The sequence below is a fragment of the Benincasa hispida genome, chromosome 11 (genome assembly GCF_027475165.1).
Source record: "Benincasa hispida cultivar pf3 chromosome 11, pf3_genome.v1.1, whole genome shotgun sequence".
NCBI lineage: Eukaryota > Viridiplantae > Streptophyta > Magnoliopsida > Cucurbitales > Cucurbitaceae > Benincasa > Benincasa hispida.
The window spans coordinates 44,391,031-44,400,043 of record NC_143488.1 but is presented as its reverse complement, the minus strand read 5'-3'; positions in this window follow the sequence as shown (position 1 = coordinate 44,400,043).

The following is a 9,013-nucleotide window of genomic DNA, read 5'->3' as shown; positions in this document are numbered from 1 at the left end:
AAGGAGCAGGAATTGGAAATTCAAATTTCTACCAGATACTCGATGCTCGATGGAATACACTATGGCATACTTGATGGTGTTTCATGAAATACTCGATGCACGATGCCATACTTGATGGCACTCGATGAAGGAACTCGTATTGAAGGAGATCCTTGAGCGGAAGCGGATCGTCCAAATTCCATTTTTATTGAAAACATAATTTACAATAAACATACAAGATATGCATTCAAAATAAATTACAGCATGCTTAAACAAGAAATAAAGGTTTCAATATACATTACCCTTGAAGAACTTTTCTTTGTGTAACTCCCTCGAATAGTCACGAATACAGCAACCCTTGAAGACCTTCTTCAAGAACTTCTCAAACCAAACAAAGACACAACCACAATGAACCTTTGGTATTCTGAGGGTGAGAACCCAGGAGTGGTGGGCTTTAACTATTTTGGTTAGGAGGGATAAATTGAGTTTGGAGGAAGAAGATTGAGACAACATACAAATGTTTCTGAAATCTAAATCGTTTAGCAATCACAATGTAAGTCGTAGAAGGAAGAAGAGAAAACACTTTTCTTTTATTCTTCTTGCCACAAAAAACAATAACCACCCACTAAAGTGTTTGAAGAGAAAAGAGGGTAGTTATTATTCAAAAATAATAAAATAATATAAATAAATATGATAACTAACTTATCATATTATATTTATATTAAACTCTATGTTATACCAAATATAACATATAACCCACAGTTTTAATATTGTATCATATGCAATATAAACTATAGTTTCTTTTCTCTGCTTTATGACATTTAATATAAATCATATTTATATTAAATTTAACAACTATGAATCACATTCATAAAAAATATATTTGAATCTCATTCAAATATTTATTTCCTCTATCAAACTATAATGTATGAAATACATTATACCAATTATATCATATATAATTAAATCCCTCTTGTTAATTTGAACAATTCAAATTAACCCAAAAACTGATTCTCAACTAAATCCGTTTGAGCTACCAAGAGGATCTTATGAACCTGTTGCTTGAAGCTCCACGGTACGTGAATAATTAATTAAACTCTTTAATTACATTATCCGCCTTCCATTAACTGTCAAGCATTCAACTAAAGACTGATAGCTGCACTATTCACACTACAGATATATTTCTATGTCTATTGAATATAACCAATCAACAGTACGATGACCCTTCACAAATTCTCATAAGTACAACTAGGTCAAATTACTGTTTTGCCCCTATAGTTAAATCTAACTCCTTAAGTACCACTGATTCCTCTTATGAACAATAGATCATAGTCCTACTATGCTTAAACCCCTCTTGGGCTAGGAGAGAGTGTGGCATCATATTGTTCAATACCCGGAATCAACCCTTAAGGGAGCAATTTATGTACTTACCCCTGCTTCGGGAAATGAGTGAATTCCATCTTGTGTAGCTATGTTCCCAACATCTCAATCAGACGAATCCCCAAAATGGTTTGTTAGTTTAATCTTTTGTGGTTAATGCAACTAAAAACTGTAAACATAATCAAGGGCAAGTGGGAGAATGTCAAAGGGTATTTTAGATGCCCTAGCTTCTTGTATTTTTCTCTGTGTATTTCTCAACATATTATATATTTATATGTTTATCTCACTGGAGTGTTAGTCCAAGTGGAGATTTTTGGGAATGTCCTATACTGGGGGTATTCAAAAAATCTGATGACCCGAAAAAATCGATCAAAAGTTGGAAATCTCCACTATGGTGCAAGGTACCTTATTCACCCAATTCCATTTTCTCCATGAAGTCGGATCTGGCCTTCATGCAAGCTTTGAATTTTCATGATGAAAGCTTTATAAATTAAAGTGCTGGGCTGAATAATGTGATTAAGATCTTAAGAACTCCTTCAAGAACTTTGCAGAAATCGAAACCCTCCAAACCCTCTTCATATCTTCATTATATCCAGCTTGATTTAATGTTTTCATCACACAATCCTTGAAAGAGAATAGTAGAGAAGATCTTCGTGGTGGTCTACTTGTAGATTGAAGCACTTTTACGTGGAACTCTGCTGGTGTTGAAGAGGATTCATCAAAGGTATTGTGTTCAACAAACACTCTTTTGTAATAGTTACTTTGAAGCATGTTTTAAACTCAAATTAAATATAATTAGAGTTCTTATTGATTATGATTTTCTCTATTGCATGTTAATATACTCTATCAATTGGTATCGGAGCATGATTTAAGCACTCAATTATCGTTAATTTGAGTTTGGTGGGTATTCTTCATAAACTGTATGAAAATGGTGAACTGATATGGTTTTTTCAATGTTTTGGCATTTGAATCTTTTTAATTATGCTGTAACTCTTGTAATTGGTTCTTGTTTGATAGGCGTTAATGTGTGTTTAAGTGTAACGACCTGACCCCCTAGGACTTAAGTTAGGCCGTTACTAAAATACATGCATGCATGGAACTCAAAACGACACTCTTTTATGATGAAATAAATGCTAAATAGATAAGGGGAGTTCAAAAGTTCTTTATTAAATGCAAATATTAAAAACAATAATAGGGTACCCATAAATCATAAAGGTTAATAAATAAATATGAAAAACAATTCTTATTAATAAGTTTCAAACATCAAAACTAAACATTAAGACAAACATGAAAAGAACTCTAAATCTCATAATGCGGAAGCGTAAAAACTAGTCCCAGTGGCTCGATCACGAATTTTGCTTGTCCATAGTCGGTGCATCTTTACCCTTACCTGAAACAACAACATGAGAAAGAATGAGTATAAAATACTCAGTAAGTAACCCCACTACTGGGATCAGGCTGGGCATCTATGTCCTCTAGATACCCACCTCTGGCACATATACACATGACATAAGAAGGGGACTGAGTCATATCCTACTGTAGTTAAGTATGGCCACTACCTCTGGTGAATCCCGAAGGAGACACAAACTGGTGAATCCCGAAGGAAGCACAAACTGGTGAATCCCGAAGGAAGCACAAACTGGTGAATCCCGAAGGAAGCACAAACTGGTGAATCCCGAAGGAAACACAAACTGGTGAATCTCGAAGGAAACACAAATCTAATGGGCATCTAACTAATCAGAAAGGACATTTGCACAGCCTCAACATCATAATCATCACCATACGAATCTATAACATACATATAATCCTCAACATCATGGCTCTACCACATACACATATACCTCAACATCATGGTTCTACAACATACATGCATACCTCAACATCATAATTCTATAACATATATGTATACCTCAACCTCATCAGATGAAATACAATCATATGGAAGCACATACCATCTCATACTAGCATTCAAGTGTCTATATGCATATTTAAATAATTCAGGTCTCGTACTAAAACGTACTTTGATTCAGATCATACTATCAATTTATCATGCTAACATTCTGCCATAACATACATTTATTATGCTAGCATACATCTAAAGCTTGGCCCCTGGGCAGTTCCAGTAGTAAGATTACTTACCTTAATCGAAAATCCACAGATAAAATCAGACAACCAAACGATGACAACGGTTTGAAGTAATGACCCTAACATACGAATACAACCATTAAATTTCAACCCAACAATAATTGTGAAAGCTCAGATTCAAATCCAAAATACCCAAAAGCTTACCCCAATAAACTTGATCAATAACCACTCCTAAGATCTCGACTCCAAAATCTCCTCCTAATAGATTCTAATTCCAACGAACACCGACTTAGAACCTTAAAAACATGAATTAAATGATTATTTAATCCAATAATCAATGGGTGTCAAAATCCTTCAAGAAATCCATCTCACAACATTGACCTTACCTAAATCCAAGATCTGTTCAAAACCAAGAGTCGGCGGCAGAAACTGGCGAAGGAAGTTGAGTGGCGGCCCCGTGACAGAAACTCGAGCAATCCATTGGACAGATCTACGACGGCGGACCGGTGGCGCGAGGGTTTGCAGGGATGTACGAAGGAGTGGCACACGGCTACGAACGACGGCTCTTTCGGTTCGGGCTCGAAGAGAGCGGCGACATGACTTAGACGGACCGCTCCTCCGGTTTGAGCTCGAAGAAGGTGGTGGCGCGACACAGATGCTGGACAGAGGAGGGTGGGGGGAGGTTGCACGGCGAGGTCTATGGTGGCCGAAGGGAAGAATCGAAAACGAGCGACAAACGATTGGAGTTTGGGCAGTGAGGGAGGCAGCGTTAGAAGGTTCAAAAATGAGGGTGGGGGGTTTCTTTTGCGAGATGAAGAAGGAGAAAAGGTTTGATTTAAAAAAAAAATAATAATTAAAAAAGGAAATAAGTATAATTATATTTAATTCCTTTCCTTATTCCACTTTATACTATTAAATTTCTTTCCGTTTTAAAAGAAAATTAATTCCTGCCATTAATTTTCAAATTGAATTTGAAATTGAATAATTTCACACCAACAATTAAATTCCCACACTTATACTTAAAGTCCAAAATTCCAAAAATGCTCTCCAACTAATAACAATTACTAAAATTCTAAATAATAAAGTTATTGAAATTACATTATAAAATTGTGCGGGGTGTTTCATTAAGTGTATGTAATTCGTTTGGATTCATTAGAGTTGCAAATAGGATATAATTGAAGAAATAAGTGAAGAAGGTCGAAGAAGCAGGAACTAGAAATTCAAATTTCTGCCAGATACTCGATGCTCAATGGAATACTTGATGGCATACTCGATGGTGTTTCATGAAATACTTGATGCACGAGTTTGCATAAGGTCGAACCTTGAAATAGTCACTTTTCTTTATAACTGATTATCTCAAACTGAATGACCTAGGGTAACTCGATCTTAATCCAAAACTAACTCTAAACTCTTGTTTATTCGGGATTATCCTTTGATCTACATAGGTGAGAGTAGTTTAACAACATTGCTCGATAAGCCTCCCATTTTGGGTATAAGAGCGGACGATAGCTGGGGACATAGCTTTGCAATATGAAATTCACTCCTACTCGATTTAGGGTTAGCAGATGAGTTGTTCTCTCAAGCATTGATGTCTTGTCTTGAACAATGGGTCCTGCCCTCTCATGGAAGAGAGGGTTATGATTTATAAGTTGGACTATAAATCAATTGTTTAATGGAGGATCAGTAGGAGCTTAAGGTGCAAGATGTATTTATACAGGTAAAACGGTAATCTTGACCCACTTGTAAATACGAATGATATGTGAAAGATTGACTTACTGATTATGGTTAAAATGGACAAAATATATATCTACAGTGAAGAGAGTGCAACTATCAGCTATAGTGGAATGTCTTGGTAATTAACGAATATTAATTAATTCGGTTTAAAGAGTTTAACCAATTAATTATAAATCGTTGGAGCTCATGAACTTTAGGTTCATAAGGTCCCTCTACTAGCTCGTAATTTGGATTAGTAAAATTGAGTAATCTTGATGAGATTTGAAATTATGGTTTAGAATTTGAAATGTTCAAATTCACTTAGGGTTTCTATTTATTGTATTTGATACAATTGAAATGTTTAATTTTATCGAAATTAAATGAATTTGGAGAATCAATTAATGTTTAAAATATGGTTTAAATATTAATTGTATAAAATTAATTTCATTATAATGGAATTGGTCATTAGATGTTAAATTTACAAAATTAATTAAAAGGTTTAATTAATTAGTTTTATTTAAAAATTAATTAATTGAATTAATATATATATATATAAGTATTAGAAAAAATAAAGTAGGTTTATTTGAAAAATGGTTTTAGAAATCATTTTTTAATACAGATTTTGAAATTTCAAAGTGGAGGTTTCCAAAAGTTGGAAGTCTTTACTATGGTGTAAGGCACCTTATTGACCCAATTCTATTTTTTCCATGAAGTAGGAGCCGACCTTCATGCAAGCTATGAATTTGCATGATGAAAGCTTTATAAATTAAAGTGCTGGGCTTAATAATGTAATTAAGCTCTCAAGAACTCCTTCATGAACTCTACAGAAATCGAAACCCTCCAAACCCTCTTCATATCTTCATTATATCTAACTCAATTTAGTGTTTCCATCACACAATCCTTGAAAGAGAATAGTGGAGAAGATCTTCGTGGTGGTCTACTTGTAAATTAAAGCACTTTTACATGTAACTCAGCTGGTGTTGAAGAGGATTCATCAAAGATATTGTGTCAGCAAACCCTCTTCTATAATAGTTACTTTGAAGCATGTTTTAAACTCAAATTAAGTATAATTAGAATGCTTATTGATTATGATTTTCTCCGCTGCATGTTAATATATTCTATCAATTATAACCTATAGTTTTAATATGAATCTAATCTTTATTAATTTAATATTTGAATCTTATTCATATATTAACACTTTCATGTTATAGCTTAATTTGAATCTAATCCAAAATATTATAATGTATATTAATTGTATCATATGCAATTAGCATTGTATTATTTTTGTATCATATACAATTAGTTCCCTTTACAATAATTTGAACTCTTCAAATTCTTTCCATCTTAAAATCCTTATTTAATTCATTTGTGAGCTAGTGGAGGGACCTAATGAACTTGCAGTTATAAGCTCTAAAGATTCATGATTAATTAATTAAACTTTTTAATTAAGTTAATTATCATTCATTAACTACGGGGCACTCCACTAAAACCATAGTTACACTCCTATGAACAGCTGTATATTTATTTGTCCATTGAATTAACCATATTTTTTAAGTCAATCTTTCATGAATTTTTCATAATCAAAGCTAGGTCAAATGACTGTTTTACCCTTATAATTACATCTTGTACCTTAAGTACCACTGATCCTTTAATGAACACTTTTGTTTATGATCCAAACATAAACAAAGTCCCTTCTGTGCCAGTGAGAGGGTGAGACCTTATTGTTCAAGTCCCAGAGTCAGCATTTAAGGGAATAATTTATCTATTTTCCTTAATTTGGAAAGCAATGAATTCCATCTTGTGAAGCTATGTTTCCAGCTTCTCACTCAGTATCATCCCTAAAATGGTAGGCATATTGAGTTGACAGCTAAGGTCATTTTCCTCTATACAAATCAAAGAACAACTTTTATAAACAGAAGTTCATAACTTACTCAGGATTAGGATCGAATTACATGGTTATCGTTTGAAATATAAATCACTTTAATTAACGGTATTATAAAGAGAGATTATATTTCGTGGTTCGGTCTTATACAGACCCACTATATAGGATGCCCCCACTTCCATGTCATTGCATGAATGATTTGGATCAAATTGTTTGTAATACTTACAACAGTTGTAACTTTACAAAGTGGGTTGTGGGCTGTATCCATAGTGTTAACAGGATAAGGTACCCAACCTATCCATATACTATAGATCTTTCAGGTTATTCCTTGAACACGATCCAGTTGTATGTCAACCACATACTGTTCAAGTTACATTAAATGACCTTGGATCTTAGTTTATTAAATTTTTAATTATGCAAATAGTAGAATACATTATTCATTAAATAAACACTTTGTTTATATAATTTGTTTACAAATTTACACAGAGTACAAGATTTAGGACATGAATCCTAACAGATATAATATATTTAGCTAGTGCCTTTTGAATCGTCTTCATGCTCACATAGCCTAGGCATTTATGCCATAGGCTTGCTTAATTTTGTCGTGAGAGATGACAAACCTACGAAGCATTATTGTCGGGATTCCACAGATAAAAATTATCAGATGAACGTGTATCGGTCATAACAAGAGCTTTAACATTATCTATGACAACACTTATCTTTTGTAAATCTCACGTTCAGACCTTGATCACATAATTGACTAATGTTAATAAGATTGGTAGTGAACCCTTCAACCAACATTACATCATTAAAGGATGGAAGACCTGGGTAGTTAAGTTTCCTTTCCCCAATGATTTTACCAGAAGCATCATCTCCAAAAGTGACCTTTCCTTAGCTGACAAATTTGAGGTCATACATGTAGTTCTTTTCACCAGTCATGTGTCTAGAACTCCTACTATCAAAGTACCAATCTCCCTTAGCAGAAGATTTGAGGGATATCAGTTTAACATTGCATTTATTCTAAACATTCCTCACTCTTCAAATCTATTTTAGTTTTGGCTCTCTTTGATATTCGTTTCAAGAGAAGTAAGGAGCCTTGACTGAGCTTGTGGAGTTGTGAAACACTTTTAATAATTGATAGCAAAAAAGATGTTTGTGGCTCAATCTTCCACAAAAGTGAAAAATCTATCTTGGTTTGTAAATTTGGTTGACTTCTCTAGTTGAATTGTTGGAGGATGTACCTATAAAGCAATAAGACTTTGGATTATGAGCTTTGACAGACTTAATCTTTTACTTCCCTTTGAACTGATATTGTTTAGTATGCTAACTTTCACCTTTTGAAAAACCTAGCCCAAAATGATCACTAGCTGTCTTTCCCTTTGTCAACAATTTCAACATTCTAACATTTTTACGTACAGAGTCTTTCTTAGCTCTAACCTGATTAAGTTCACGCTTTATATTTTTAGTAGTAGCCATAAGTCTGTGGTTGTCAGCCATCAAAGTCTCAATTATTTCTTTTTGCACAACAAGAACTTCCAGATCATCTTGCCATTGGTAAAAAGAGCTTGATATGAAGGATCGGTAGACCCATCTTTGACAGTGTCGTGAACATTTTTTACATACACATAATACTAAAAAATCTCACATGACGAGGTGTCAGATGCGATGTTACTAGTAAGTACTTTGACATCATCTTCTAAGTCACTAATATCTTCGGACTCATCATCATATAGAGTTAAAACATAACTTTTACCCTGATTCTTTAAGAAATTAAGACATTCTACTTGAAAGTGTCCATAGCTTTCACATTCTCTACATTTGAAGGACTTTTCTTTTTGGGAATTTAAAGCCCTTGACTTATTAGCTGCCTTCTTACTACTTTGAACTTTGACTTGCTTAAGAGAAAGAGAGCCATAAGACTTATACGTTTTAGAATTAAAATTGCCCGGCTTCTTTCAAAATCGTTTGAGAACA